At 45.8% G+C, this 15,993-nt stretch overlaps 1 pseudogene; it reads right to left on the bottom strand.

The window, feature by feature from the left end:
• Window positions 1–14,725: 14,725 nt before the first annotated feature.
• LOC126204754 (5S ribosomal RNA) lies at window positions 14,726–14,843 on the bottom strand (annotated as a pseudogene).
• Between the last annotated feature and the right edge of the window lie 1,150 nt (window positions 14,844–15,993).

Here is a 15,993-nt window from a genome sequence, read left to right as displayed (position 1 = left end):
AGATTTCGTTTTCCTCTGATTGTTTAATTGGTGCGTGTTGTTCTTTGTTTGTTTGCTCTGGTATGTTTGAGTCCATTACTGTATTTTCTTCTTCTTCTGATTACACATTATTTTGTTCCAGTATTTGTTGTACTTGTTGTTTGATGTTTTCTAATTCTGACTGGGGTATCCTGTTACTTTTGATTATTACACGGATCTGATCAGCTAGTCGTTGTTCTGTTAAACATTTTAATTCTGGGTATCTGGTAATAAATGTTGTGTATACTTGTGATCTGTATCCAGTTGTGTTGGTTCCTAGGTTTGTTGCTTGGTAATAACAGAACATGAGGTGTCGATTAACTTCATCTGACCATCTCATCCTCTGTCTGTGTTTTCCTTCTAAGGTGCTTGCAGGAAGCATATCATGCAAAACACCTCTATTTGGATTTAAATCATTTTCCAGTTGGCTAGCAGTGTCGTTACCATTGTGGGCGCTTTACTCCAAGCAAACGCAATTTATTACCACTGCCTGTTAGGAGAATCATGTAATGTGATTATTGAAGGTCTTGAGTTAAAATAAATTTGTGCTAATCGGCTGCTTCCATTTTCAATCAAGTAGTTGAAGTCCCAAGTCACTTTCTCAATTAATTTTATGTTCAACATTTGCATCTGGTGTTCAATAGCTGAATATAACATCAATGTGCACCCTGTTTTAATTAAAAGGGATCAATTCTGAACCAATTAATGTCAACACTGCCACCGCAGTTCAATCAGGAGTCACAGGGCCTTATTACTTTGATTGCGTTATCCGATATTGCGGCCGTTTTGCGCTCTCTGTTGATCTGTTAGTCAATTAGCTGGGGTGAACACGCGCAAAAACCAGATAAGTGAAGGGTAGGGTTTTACACACAAAAAATTAAGCTCACAAATCGAACAAGGTAAAAAGATTCTGAAGAACGTCATCAGTATACCAATAGGCAATGGTCGATCGAGAAAAACCACACACATAACTAAACACAGGACATCAAATGAATAAGTAAAACACTTAATTGAGGGCGAGCAAGAGAGATACTTTCTACTTGCATTCCTACGTTTATGCGTCCGATTATTTACCATTGTTTTGTGAATGTGACCGACAGTGCAAAGCCTCGGTGTTCCATTTGCTGCCATTAACGCACAATGTCTCGCAACGACAACATCGTCAGGTTGCTAATGGTCTCAAGGAGCGATGTGGCCTGCGACTCTGGGACCAACTGGCGGTTTTTTTACGCGGAGTCGGACCACAAAGACCACCTGGCCGGCTGGCCCACTGTGCTGCAGCCTTTTGTCGCGGCCGCCTGACCGCACACAAAATTTTACTGCCCTCCTCGTTTCACTTCGAAACGGCCAACTCTTCAGGTCTCTGCTCTGCTGTGCACCACTTCTTACTGCTGAGAACAGCGAATTCCCAACATCTGCTTTCGTGAGGTCCTCAGCCACGATTCTGGTGGGGAATTAAGTCTGATATCTTAGACAATAGACGAGATAGACAGTGCATCACGTAGGAACCTACTGTACTTCTCGGTCAGCTGAGGGATGGATTCCGATTGCAGGATCCTTCTGAAGTAAATGTTATCTTTTAAATGTTCAAATGTGTGTGATATCTTATGGGACTTAACTGCTAAGGTCATCAGTCCCTAAGCTTACACACTACTTAACCTAAATTATCCGAAGGACAAACACACACACCCATGCCCGCGGGAGGACTCGAACCTCCGCCGGGACCAGCCGCACAGTCTATCTTTTAATTACTGTAGTGTCTCCACCCAGGACGTTTTATAATTACGGCGACTTTTTGCGCAGCTCAGGTTTTATCTAGTACTGCAGTTATACCCCGCAACCCGCCTTAAGGAGTATGCTGGAGTTACGACATCTGCACCTACATCTATACCCAGCGAACCACTGTCAAGTACATGACAAAGGTTAAGTTGTGTTGTAATAGTTATTACAGCTTCTTCACTGTATCAGTTATTAAGGATTATCCCATTCCATTCATGTGTGGACCGCGGGAGCGATATCTATGGGAGCAAGAAGTAGTGGGTCGTAGTATATTCCTAGAATCAATATTTAAAGCTGTTTCTTGAAACTTTGTTAGTACACTTTCTCGGGATAGTTTCCGTCTGTCTTCAAACCTCTACCAGTTCATTTCTTTCAGCATCTCTGTGACAATCTCACGCGGGTCAAACAAACCTACTGCCCTTCTCTGTATACGGTTAATACCCCCCCTAGTCCTCTTTGGTACGAGTCCTGCACACTCGATCAATATTCTAGGATGTGTCGCACGAGTGAGTTGTGAGCAATATCCTTTGTAGACAGATTGCATTTCCGAAATATTCTACGAAAAAACCGAATTCTAGCATCTGCTTAGCTGACGACTAAGTCTTTGATCTTTCCATTTCATGGCCGTACTACGTATAAATCCTCCCACTCAATGCCCATGGTGCAGCAACCGTGGTATTTTTTCAGTAGGAAAGATAAGTCTGTATTGCGAAGACAGCAGAAGGTTTATTAACGCGTTTCGCCTTTTTTTGGGGCTTCAGAATTTCTGTATGGAAATAATACATAAGAATATGCTAGGTTTATGGTCCTACGTACCATGTGAAAGTGGTAAAAACTTTTTTAAAACATAATACACTCTTGGCCACTAAAATTGCTACACCAAGAAGAAATGCAGATGATAAACGGGTATTCATTGGACAAATATATTATACTGGAACGGACATATGATTACATTTTCAGTCAATTTGGGTGCGTAGATCCTGAGCAGTCAGTACCCAGAACAACCATGTCTGGCCGCAATAAAGGCCTAGATACGCCTGGGCATTGAGTCAAACAGAGCTTGGATGGCGTGTACAGGTACAGCTGCACATGCAGCTCCAACACGATACCACAGTTCATCAAGAGTAGTGACTGCCGTATTGTGACGAGCCAGTTGCTCGGCCACCATTGACCAGATGTTTGCAATTGGTGAGAGATCTGGAGAATGTGCTGGCCACGGCAGCAGTCGAATGTTTTCTGTGTTCATAAAGGCCCGTAGCGGACCTGCAACATGCGTTCGTGCATTATCCTATTGAAAGGCAGGGTTTCGCAGAGATAGAATGAAGGGTAGAGCCTCGGGTCGTAACACATCTGAAATGAAACGTCCACTGTTCAAAGTGCCGTCAGTTCGAAGAAGAGGTGACAGACGTGTAACCAGTGACACCCCGTACCATCACGCTGGGTGATACGCCAGTATGGCGATGACGAATACACGCTTCCAATGTGCGATCACCGCGATGTCGCCAAACACGGATGCGACCATCATGATGCTGTAAACAGAACCTGGATTCATCCGAATAAAGTTTCGACATTCGTGCACCCAGGTTCGTCGTTGAGTAGACCATCGCAGGCGCTCCTGTCTGTGATGCAGCGTCAAGGGTAACCGCAGCCATGGTCTCCGAGCTGATAGTCCATGCTGCTGCAAACTTCGTGGAACTGTTGGTGCAGATGGTTGTTGTCTTGCAAACGTCCCCATCTGTTGACTCAGGGATCGAGACGTGGCTGCACGATCCGTTACAGTCATGCGGATAAGATGCCTGTCAGCTAGAGTGCTAGTGATACGAGGCCTTTGGGATCCAGCACAGCGTTCCGTATTACCCTCCTGAACCCACCGATTCCATATTCTGCTAATAGCCATTGGATCTCGACCAACTCGAGCAGCAATGTCGCGATACGATAAACCTCAATCGCGATCGGTCTCAATCCGAGCTTTGTCAAAGTCGGAAACGTGATGGTACGCATTTCTCCTCCTCACACGAGGCATCACAATAACGTTTCACCAGGCAACGCCGATCAACTGCTGTTTGTGTATGAGAAATCGGTTGGAACTTTCCTCATGTCAGCACGTTGTAGGTGTCGCCACCCGCGCCAACCTTGTGTGAGTGCTCTGAAAAGCTAATCATTTGCATATCACCGCATCTTCTTCCTTTCAGTTAAATTTCGCGTCTCTAGCACATCATCTTCGTGATGTAGCAATTTTAATGGCCAGTATTGTACTAATTGGAAATCTGCAGCTGTAATATGCCTAAAACTGTCTCTGTATTGTGATAATTAACATTAATAATAGGAATGGCTAAGGAAGATACTGGGCCCGTGAGACGTATAACAGTTCCTCAACGGAGTTCCATGTGTTTGCCATAAAGCATGTTGCAACAGAGGCGGCCGTAACCAGTCTTCTCCGTCTCACATTCAGTAGACATGCCCGCTCGCGGAAAGAGTTACGGATGCCTTTACGGCAACGGGAGTTCACCATTCCCTCGCCATCTACACCGAAGAAAACTAAATACCACGCGTGTCACTTCGGCCCAAAAACTTTCTGCTTGAGGTACATCGATAGTCTCAGGGTATCTTACTTCGTCTGCCAACGAGAGCCACGTGAAAGACAGTCCGTGGCGCGTACGTCACGTCAAGTAACATTGCAGATCTTACGGGAGTGCAAGCAGCTCTCTCCTGAAGGGAGTGTGTAACTATTTCAGACGAGTTTAATAGTTCTTGACTGTACTTTTAATTTGTATGCAGCCTCTCGATATCACTCGACTAAGTTAAGATCTTTAGTGCTTACCTTCTCAATTAAACATTAATTGCCCGTGGGCCCTGCACAGAATCGAGCGTTCGCCAAGTGTGGAGGGCAAGCCGACTAGTGTGACGTCACAAGTTCGTTGCAAAGCCCCTGTATCTCGTGGGCCCCAGTCTACCGAAGGCTGACGTAGTAGTGTTAGTAGTAGCTTCTTAGCTCCAGAAGTTAAAACACTAAAAAATATACCACCAATAATAACTGCATCGTTTTTAAGATAAAATGGGATAAAAACACAGTGAACTGTGAGTCCTTGTATTAAAATCATCGACATCAGTCATTCGCCGTCCCATCTCTTACCGCACGCTGCACCACGCCCGTTTCACTGATCTGCTGTGGGCCCCAAGAATGTCAACCTGAGGCTTATGGACGGCTCGGGGGTTATTGTGAACTGAACATGTCTGCGTTATTGCTGAGCGCAACAATTGGCTCAACCATAATGATGTTCTATTGGTCGCCCACTTTTCCTTATTTCAGAAGCCCTTTTCCGCCAGCCTCTAGCTATTCCGTAAAAGACGTATTACAGATTTTTATCACGTCTCTGCCCTAAAATAATTCAACAAAGGCGCTAAGAAATTTCGTTTCGTTCCTTTTAGTTGTGCGTTCAGAAGATTGCCATGTATCGTTTCACGAATGGCTATCCCAAATTCTTCAAGCAAGCTGAATTTTTTCCCTTTCTTTTCGATTACATAATGCGTGTTCATTCCCCAATTCTTTCATAGCTTCATATACGTTGTCTCAATGTGTTTCCTCACTGCCTTTTGTAATTGCACTTAACGAATGAGTTCGTTAGGTGTTTACTTATCACGCCGGCTGGTGTTGCCGAGCGGTTCTAGGCGCTTCAGTCTGGAACCGCGCGACCGCTACGGTCGCAGGTTCGAATCCTGCCTCGGGCATGGATGTGTGCGATGTCCTTAGGTTAGTTAGGTTTAAGTAGTTCTTAGTTTTAGGGGACTGATGACCTCAGATGTTAAGTCCCATAGTGCTCAGAGACATTTGAACAATTTTTGCTTATCACGCATTGTGTGCATTCACTGGGTATGTGGATATCTACAATATGTGCAATGGAGTTACTGTAGATTTTTCATAATTTGACTTGCAGTATATTGATTTATAACTGATCGATTAGCGGTTTCTTTAATCAAACCTAACAATTTCTCGTACTTTTCCCATATCGCTTTTTTGTACACCACTGAACTGTGTGTACCGCACTCACAGGCACACCAATGTGTTTTATTCCAGTGCATGAGGTACGTTTGCCGTTGTGCAAGCCTACGAGGGGAAGGACAGCCAGAGCACAGACAACACTCGTTGCGCGGAATCCCAGGTCCAACAAGAATGGCTTTAAGTTTCAGGGCGTAGGTCTGTCTCTAAGTTCCTGTTGAAGTTAAATGTTCTCCAGGAATAAGTTTAGTCCATTAAGACAAAGCCGAGTTAAAATGAGATTTGGTTGTGAGTTGCATTCACTCAAGTTATTTTCCTGAAAGATTCCGATTAATCTCCACGCTGAGGCAACAAAAGTCACGGGATATCTCCTGATATCGTGAGGGAACTCCTTTTGCCCGGCATAGTGCAGAACTCGACATGGCAAGTCACCTGTAGAAATACTAACCCAGGCTGCCTCTATAGCCACGACTGCGAAGGTGTTTCCGGTGTAGGATTTTGTACACGATCTAACCGCTCGATTGTGTTATCACTAACGACGAGACAGTTATGTAGCACAGTTTTGTCAGACGTCAATAGAGCTGTTATCTGATAGTAAAAAGGTAAGTAATGACAGTAGCAGTACGTACTTGTCACATTAGCTTGTATTCTATAAAAAGAGTAGAAAATCGGATGCACATAATTACCGGCCAATTTAACTGACATCGATTTGTTGTAGAATCATGGAACATATTTTATGTTCAGACATAATGACCTTTCTAGAGTCTGAGAAGCTGATCTGCAGAAACCAGCACGGTTTTAGGAAACAGCGGTCATGCGAGACACAGCTGGCCCTCTTTGTGCATGATTTACAACAGGCTCTAGATACCGGCTCCCAGGTTGATGCCATATTTCTCGACTTTCGAAAGGCGTTCGACTCAGTTCCGCACTGTCGCTTGCTACAAAAAGTGCGCGCTTACGGTCTATCCAATGACATATGCGGTTGGATAGAAAGTTTTCTAGCAGACAGGGAGCAGTACGTCGTCGTCAACGGGGTAACTTCAACAGAAACAAGAGTAACTTCAGGTGTGCCAAAGGGCAGCGTAATAGGTCCTCTGCTTTTTACGATTTACATAAACGATCTGGTTGACGGTATTGACAGCAGCCAATGATGCTGTAGCCTACAGGAAAGTAGTATCACACGAAACTTGTGACCAAATGAATGGCGATTTGCCGAAAATAAATGCGTTGTGTAATGACTGGCAGTTCTCTCTCAATATTAGTAAGTGTAACCTACTGCGTGTAACAAGGCACAAATCCCCATTAATGTATGAGTACAAAATAAATAATCAGTCTTTGGAAGCAGTAACGTCAGTCAAGTACTGGGTGTGACTATTCGAAATGATCTCAGATGGAATGATCACATTACACAAGTAACGGGTAAGGCGAACTCTAGATTGCGGTTTATTGGTAGAATCCTGAAGCGATGCAGTCCTTCAACAAAGGAAATAGCTCACAATACGTTAGTTCGTCCAGTCTTAGAGTATTCTTCGTCTGTATGGGACCCTTACCAGTTGGGTCTGATTCAAGAGATGCAGAATGTCCAAAGAAGAGCGGCAATATTCGTGACTGGTACATTTAGCCATCACGAGAGCGTTACAAATCTCACAGAACGTTTGAAGTGGAACATACTTGCAGATAGACGACGCGCTAAACAGAAGGGGCTGCTCACTAAATTCCGAAATCCAATCTTCACCGAGGATGTAGAGCATATATTATTACCACCAACCTTCAAATCGCGTAATGATCATCATTCAAAGATAAGGGAAATAAGAGCTCGTACTGAGGCGTTCAGACAGTCGTTTTTCCCTCGCGCGATCCGCGAGTGGAACAGAGTGGGGCAAATATGACTTTGGCACGAATTGTGCCCTCCGTCACACACCGCTTGGTGGCTAGCAGAGTATATATGTAGATATAGATATTATGGATATCCCACAGCAAATACAAGTACTCAACTGCTGTCCATTCATAATTCGTTGCCGTTGTTCTCAGATAACTAAGGATTCACGTCCGGCGATCTGGGTGAGCAAATCATTCGCTCGAATGGTCCAGAACTTTCTTCAAAGCAATCGCGACTTACTGAGGCCCGGTGATGTACGTCTTTGGTTGGGAACACGGAAACCATGAATGGCTGCAAATCGTCTCCAAGTAGCCGAGCATAGCCATTTCCAGTCAATGATCGGTTCAGTTAACCCAGAGGACACAGTTAATTCCATGTAAACACAGTCCACACCATTACGGAGCCACCACCAGCTTCCGCAGTGCCTTGTTGATAACTTGTGTCCCTGAGGCGTGTGCCACTCTCTAACCCTACCATCAGTTCTCACCGACTGAGATCGGGACTCATCTGACCGGGCTACGGTTTTCCAGTCGTCTAGGGTCCAACCGATACAGTCATAAGCCGGGGAGAAGTGCTGCAGGCAATGTCCTGCTGTTAGGGAAAGCACTCGCGTCGGTAGTGTGCTGCCAGATTTCCCCTCATTATCCTAACAGCTACGTTCGTCGTAAGTCCCATATTGATTTCTAAGGTTATTTCACCCAGTGTTGCTTGATGGTTAGCACTAAAACTGTCTGCAAACGCCGCTGCTCTCGGTGATCAACTGACACTGTGCATCTCGGAATACTGAATTCCCTAACGATTTCCGAAATGGAATGTCCCAAGCGTCTAGCTCCTACTAGCATTCCACGTTCAGAGTCTATTAACTTCCGTAGTGCGGCTGTAACCATGCCGGAAACTTATTCATATGAATCGCCAATGCACTCCCCCTTTCTTCCTTGTGTGCATGATACTATCGCCGTCTGTATATGTGTATATTACTATCCCTTGACGTTTGTCAGTGAAGAAGTTCCTGTGACTAACTTCAATTTCGAAACTTCCTAGCAGATTAAAACTGTGCGCTGGACCGAGACTCGAACTCGGGATCTTTGCCTTTCGCGGGCAAGTGCTCTACCATCTGAGCTACCCAAGCGCGAATGACGACCCGTCCACACAGCTTAAATTCTGCCAGTACCTCGTCTCCTACCTTCCACACTTCACAGAAGCTCTTCTGCGATTTTTGCAGAACTAGCACTCCTGGAAGAAATGATATTGCCGAGTCATGGCAAAGGTCCCGAGTTCGAGTCTCGGTCCAGCACACAGTTTTAATCTGCCTGGATGTTTCATATGAGCGCACACATCACTGCAGAGTGGAAATCTCATTCTGGAAATTTCAATTTCGTTAAATTTAAAATTCGAGCATAGCATATGTGGTGTCACCGCCAGACACCACACTTGCTAGGTGGTAGCCTTTAAATCGGCCGCGGTCCGTTAGTATACGTCGGACCCGCGTGTCGCCACTGTCAGTGACTGCAGACCGAACGCCGCCACACGGTAGGTCTTGAGAGACTTCCTAGCACTCGCCCCAGTTGTACAGCCGACTTTGCTAGCGATGGTTCACTGACAAATTACGCTCTCATTTGCCGAGACGATAGTTAGCATAGCCTTCAGCCACGTCATTTGCTACGACCTAGCAAGGCGCCATTGTCATTTGCTATTTATCTTGTGGTGCATGTACCGTCAGACCGATGTTCACCAATTACGGATTAAAGTTAAGTATTCCAGAAGCTACGTACTTTTTTTACTAGACTCAACTCCTTTAACTGTTCCAGACCTCACGCCAGCCTGCGTGAGCTTCAACGCGTGCCTTTCGGCTATCTCCTAGTGGCTTGGCTGTCTTGCCAAGTCACAACAGCATAGTACAGCAAATCGCAAGTAAGTCACTTCTAGCGGTTAGGCAGCAGCCTCCCGGAGGAAGTCACCGGGGAGGAGGATTTTTGTTGCGGGCACGGCGTCTCGTGTAAATCAGCTTTCATCGCGCGGTCGGCTGGACCGGCTGTGAGTCAGTAAGGTCGGCGGAGCGTCACACCCAAGCGCTGACAGCCCGGCCCGCTTGTCAGACACGTGAGTCACCTCACAGGCAGATCTAGTAGGAAGCCTTTTTGTTATTCTGCGCCGCCGCTCCCACCACGGAGTGATGTAGGGAAGACCAGCTCAGTTCCGCGAGCCGCAATTTACGGCCGAAGCTGCAGTGCGCGGCCCGTTTACGAATTCTGAGCAGGGAAAGTCCTCCGCGAAAGTAGCGTGGGACTTCCTCTCGGTGTCAGCCGGAGAGTCAGCGGAAACTCCAAATTGTTTCCTAGCACCCTGTCAAGTTTTATAATTCAGACAATCACTCCCACGGCTGTTGTCAACTCGAGTAAAGTGTGTCACTGCGTCGTCTTGATATTATGCTGATCACCATCTCGTCTACCGCTGCAAGAGGTCACCATCAAGATTGTGTCTTTGCTGAAGAAATTTTCTAATTTGACGGCGCAAACTCTTTATGTATGTGATTTTCGTTGCCTTTCTTCTAACTGATATCGTATCTGATAAATGATATTGCATCTGAGTGTTCACTAATACTACTTTTGTGTAACCTCTAATACCAGGTGGTTATAATTAAATAGCATCTACTGGGAGAGGTCCACTGTGGGCTGTAGTTATTATGGGTGATGAACTTGGTTGATATACTAATGCGTTAATGCGGAACCGATTTCGATGGAAAAAATTTAGTTCCAATTTTGGCCACCTGGTGAAAATCCGACGCTGTGCACAGTTTGTATGACGGTATGACAACCACGTTGTCATTTGACAAACCGTAATGAGAATGAGCCGATGAGCATCAAGAAAAGAGACAACGCGCAGTTGGTGAAATTTTTTGCATTGAGAGAGTATCGCCCATTGAAAGGACTAAGGAGAGGTCAGTAAATGTTTTAAAGAAGATAATAATGAAATGTGGGAGAGGAAGGCGAGCTACTTCTACATCTACATTTGTACTCCGCAAGCCACCCAACGGTGTGTGGCGGAGGGCACTTTACGTGCCATTGTCATTACCTCACTTTCCTGTTCCAGTCGCGCTCCAGGCAAATGCCGGGGTGGTTCCTTTGAAAGGGCACGGCCGACTTCCTTCCCCGCCCTTCCCTAATCCGAAGAGACCGATGACCTCGCTGTCTGGTCTCCTCCCACAAACAACCCCAATCTGTTCCAGTCGCGTATGGTTCGCGGGAAGAACGACTGCCGGAAAGCCTCTGTGCGAGCTCGAATCTCTCTAATTTTAAATTCGTGATCTCCTCGGGAGGTATAAGTAGGGGGAAGCAATATATTCGATACATCTTCCAGAAACGCACCCTCTCGAAACCTGGACAGCAAGCTACACCGCGATGCAGAGCGCCTCTCTTGCAGAGTCTGCCACTTGAGTTTGCTAAACATTTCCGTAGCGCTATCACGCTTACCAAATAACCCTGTGACGAAACGCGCCGCTCTTCTTTGGATCTTCTCTATGCCCTCTGTCAACCCGATCTGGTACGGATCCCACACTGATGAGCAATACTCAAGTATAGGTCGAACGAGTGTTTTGTAAGCCACCTCCTTTGTTGATGGACTGCATTTTCTAAGCACTCTCCCAATGAATCTCAACCTGGCACCCGCCTTACCAACAACTAATTTTATATGATCATTCCACTTCAAATCGTTCCGAACGCCTACTCCCAGATATTTTACAGAAGTAACTGCTACCAGTGTTTGTTCCGCTATCATATAATCATACAATAAAGGATCCTTCTTTCTATGTATTCGCAATACACTACATTTGTTTTTGTTAAGGGTCAGTTGCCACTCCCTGCACCAAGTGCCTATCCGCTGCAGATCTTCCTGCATTTCGCTGCAATTTTCTAGTGCTGCAACTTCTCTGTATACTACAGCATCAGCCGCGAAAAGCCGCATGGAACTTCCGACACTATCTGGTAAGTCATTTATATATATTGTGAAAATCAATGGTCCCATAACACTCCCCTGTGGCACGCCAGAGGTTACTTGGCGGTGGATGTTACTGACAAGGTTGCTGTAGCTGTGACTGAGCGTGCAGCACGTGTCCTGGTTACAGCTAGTGCTCATGCAAGTGTCGCAAGAATTGTCGATCGCATGGACAACAGTACGGAAAGTTTAATTGTCCCTTTTATAGAGGCACCCGTACAAGATCCAGACGCTGCAGTTACTGAAACCTCATCACCCGCAGCAACGTTCTGAATTTCCCAGCTGACGACCTGTAGCTGTGCAATATTCTATTGTGTCACGAAGCAAACTTTACACTACAATGCGCAGGGCATACAAAGAACTGCCAAATTTGTGGTACTGTTAAACCGTGTGTTGTGAATGAAGAGCCACTGTACTCGTCATATATAACTGTGTGTTTATTCATTAGCACGTTTATTGTTGGTCCGATCTTCTTCGAAGAGAATAACACCAGAGGGCCTATCAGATATACCATGAAATGTGCACGTTACCGAGACCTCCTCCTACAACATGACTCCTGCTTTGGAAGAGCTCAGCTGTATGTAAACGACTGTTTATGCAACTTTACAAGAACATGTAAGGTTTTCCAGCTGCATGACCTGCAAGATCACCTGGTCTGTATTCATGAGACTTCCGGCTCAGAGGTTATCTAAATAGACGTACACTACTGGCCATTAAAACTGCTACACCAAGAGGAAATGTAGATGATAAACGGGTATTCATTGGACAAATATATTATACTAGAACTGACATGTGATTACATTTTCACGCAATTTGGGTGCACAGATCCTGAGAAATCAGTACCCAGAACAACCACCACTGGCCGTAATAACGGCCTTGATACGCCTGGGCATTGAGTCAAACAGAGCTTGGATGGCGTGTACAGATACAGCTGCCCATGCAGCTTCAACACGATACCACAGTTCATCAAGAGTAGTGACTGGCGTATTGTGACGAGCCAGTTGTTCGACCACCATTGACCAGACGTTTTCAATTGGTGAGAGATCTGGAGAATCTGCTGGCCAGGGCAACAGTCGAACATTTTCTGTATCCAGAAAGGACCTGCAACATGCGGTCGTGCATTATCCTGCTGAAATGTAGGGTTTCGCAGGGATCGAATGAAGGGTCGTAACACATCTGAAATGTAACGTCCACTGTTCAAAGTGCCGTCAATGCCAACAAGAGGTGACCGAGACGTGCAACCAATGGCACCCCATACCATCACACCGGGTGATACGCCAGTATGGCGATGACGAATACACGTTTCCAATGTCCGATCACCGCGATGTGGCCAAACACGGATGCGACCATCATGTTGCTGTAAACAGAACCTGGATTCATCCGAAAAAATGACGTTTTGCTATTCGTGCACCCAGATTCGTCGTTGAGTACACCATCGCAGGCGCTCCTGTCTGTGATGCAGCGTCAAGAGTAACCGCAGCCATCGTCTCCGAGCTGATAGTCCGTGCTGCTGCAAACGTCGTCGAACTGTTCGTGCAGATGGTTGTTGTCTTGCAAACGTCCCCATCTGTTGATTCAGCGATCGAGACGTGGCTGCACGATCCGTTACAGCCATGCGGATAAGATGGCTGTCATCTCGACTGCTAGTGATACGAGGCCTTTGGGATCCAGCACGGCGTTCCGTATTACCCTCCTGAACCCACCGATTCCATATTCTGCTAACAGTCATTGCATCTCGACCAGCGCGAGCCAGCATTTCTCCTCCTTACACGAGGCATCACAACAACGTTTCACCAGGCAACGCCGGTCAACAGCTGTTTGTGTATGAGAAATCGGTTGGAAACTTTCCTCATGTCAGCACATTGTAGGTGTCGCCACCGGCGGCAACCTTGTGTGAATGCTCTGAAAAGCTTATCATTTGCATATCACAGCATCATCTTCCTGTCGGTTAAATTTCGCGTCTGTAGCACGTCATCTTCGTGGTGTAGCAATTTTAATGCCCAGTAGTGTATTTACCAGAGACAGGTTTGGTCTCTACCTGATCTGAAGGACAGTATACTGGAACATATTCCTCAGATCCGCCGGAACTGCTGCGAGCAACTGTTGACAACATCGTTTTACGGATGCAACACGTGGTCGGCTCCCCGGTGGTTACATTGAACAAATTGTGTACATGCCGGTTAATAATATAATCAACATTGTGCCTTTCCCACTTCTTGTATATCTACGTCCCGTTCCTAATCCATTGCATTGGAAACATTTCTATTTCGACTTACTCGCATCCACAGCGCCAGGTTTGCACTTGGTGGCCAAAACTGGAACTTTTTATCCACCTTACATCGGTTCCTTATTAACGCAGTAGCCTATCAAGAAGTTTCGCTGCCATACGATAACTGCAGCCCACACTGTACCGTTGTGAGTAGCTGCACTTTAATCATAACCAGCCGGTTCTTCCGTCTGACTAAAGGACCAACAAACTGGATCACGAACAGGGTTTATTAAGGGAACCGATCTCAAAATAAAACAGTAGGCACACCGTATATGATCAGGTTTGCGAACGCCGATGTCTCTGTTCCTTTCATGGCGTTGGTTGCCATTGGTTATGGGACCGCCATTTTCCACAAAGGAGTCCGATGACGATGGTGTGGACCACCGAAACCCGTCGCAATTAAGTAGATAATAAATACAGACATAGAACTGACGGTTGTTAATCATTGCTTCACAAATAAAATTTCTGGTTATTAATTATGTTTCCGTGAACAATCATCGGTCAACCCCCTCCTCACCACAACCCCGGCACTGTAGGCGTCAGTCACCCCAGGATTTTACGCCAATGGGAAGATGAATAATTGCAAATAAAGCACTCCGTCTTCAGGCCAGAAGTGGCCCATCGGGACCATCCGACCGCCGTGTCATCCTCAGATGATGATGCAGATAGGAGGGAAGTGTGGTCAGCACACCGCTCTCCCGGTCGCTATGATGATTTTCTTTGACCGGAGCCGCTACTATTCGATCGAGTAGCCCCGCAATTGGCATCACGAGGCTGAGTGCACCCCGAAAAATGGCAACAGCGCACGGCGACCGCGATGGTCACCCATCCAAGGGCCGGCCACGCCCGACAGCGCTTAACTTCGGTGATCCGATGGGAACCGGTGTATCCACTGCGGCAAGGCCGTTGCCAATAATTGCAAACAGCTACCGTATTTTCACCCTCTGTTGTTCCAATTTGGTACAGTCTGTGTACAGGAAAGCGTATTTTCTCTGTCTGTTACATTCTCATTTATGTGTAACAGAAGTATACTATACGACAAAAGTTTTGTGTATCAGTTCTACATCTACATCATACTCCGCAAGTCACCCAACGGCGTGTGGCGAAGCTACCACTAACTGATCCCCCCCCCCCCCCCCTTCCCCCATCCTCTTCCCTGTACCACTCGCGAATGGCGCGTGGGAAGAATCATTGTCAATACGTCTCTGTGCTAGCTCTAATTTCTCGAATTTTCTCGCCATGGTCACTTCGCAAGATGTATGTGGGAGGAATAATATCAGACTCCTTCCGGAAAGTGCTCTCTCGAAATTTCAGTAGTAAACCTCTCCGTGATGCACAAAACCTCCGTCCTCCTCTAACCCAATGGGACCGATGACATCGCTGCTTGGTCCCATCCCCCAAGTAAACCAACTAACCGACAACGCCTCTCTCGTAACGACTACCACTGGAGTTTGTTGAGCATCTCTGTAACGCACTCATGCCGACTAAATGATCCCGTGACGAAACGCGCCGCTCTTCTTTGAATCTTCTCTATTCCTTCTGTCAGTCCTACCTTGTAGGGATCCCAAGTAGATGAACAATAGTAGTAGTAGTAGTAGTATTAGTAGCTTTATTCATCCATAGATCTCTTTTTACATGGATATAGGACATGTCAAAGTATTTACAAGTTTAGACCAATTTAAAATTAGCTAATTCGAATACACATACATTTACAGACTTCTAGTTAGAGACAATCATTAAATTTACTCCTGGTATGGAATACTTTTTTTACAAATAACTTATTAAATAATGAAATGCCACACAGTTCACTCATATCTCACTATCAGTCACTGCACACACTACACACATTGTATCATAACATTTCACTCAGTACACACATAAAGGCACACACACACTGGTGATCTCTGGGCCATTTTCTGTACCGCAACTTCCCATTTGCTATCCTGAAAAACTGAGTCAGTATCCTTCTATAATGAGTGACATGTTGAGCTCAGAAAGAGGAAGAGGTGTCAGTATTGTTCTACACATAGCTTGGGGGTGAGCTCTTCTAGAAAAGAAAAA

This window comes from Schistocerca nitens, chromosome 9 (assembly GCF_023898315.1).
Source record: "Schistocerca nitens isolate TAMUIC-IGC-003100 chromosome 9, iqSchNite1.1, whole genome shotgun sequence".
Taxonomy (NCBI): Eukaryota; Metazoa; Arthropoda; class Insecta; order Orthoptera; family Acrididae; genus Schistocerca; species Schistocerca nitens.
Note: the sequence above shows the minus strand (reverse complement) of the source record. Positions and strands in the feature narration are given on the sequence as shown.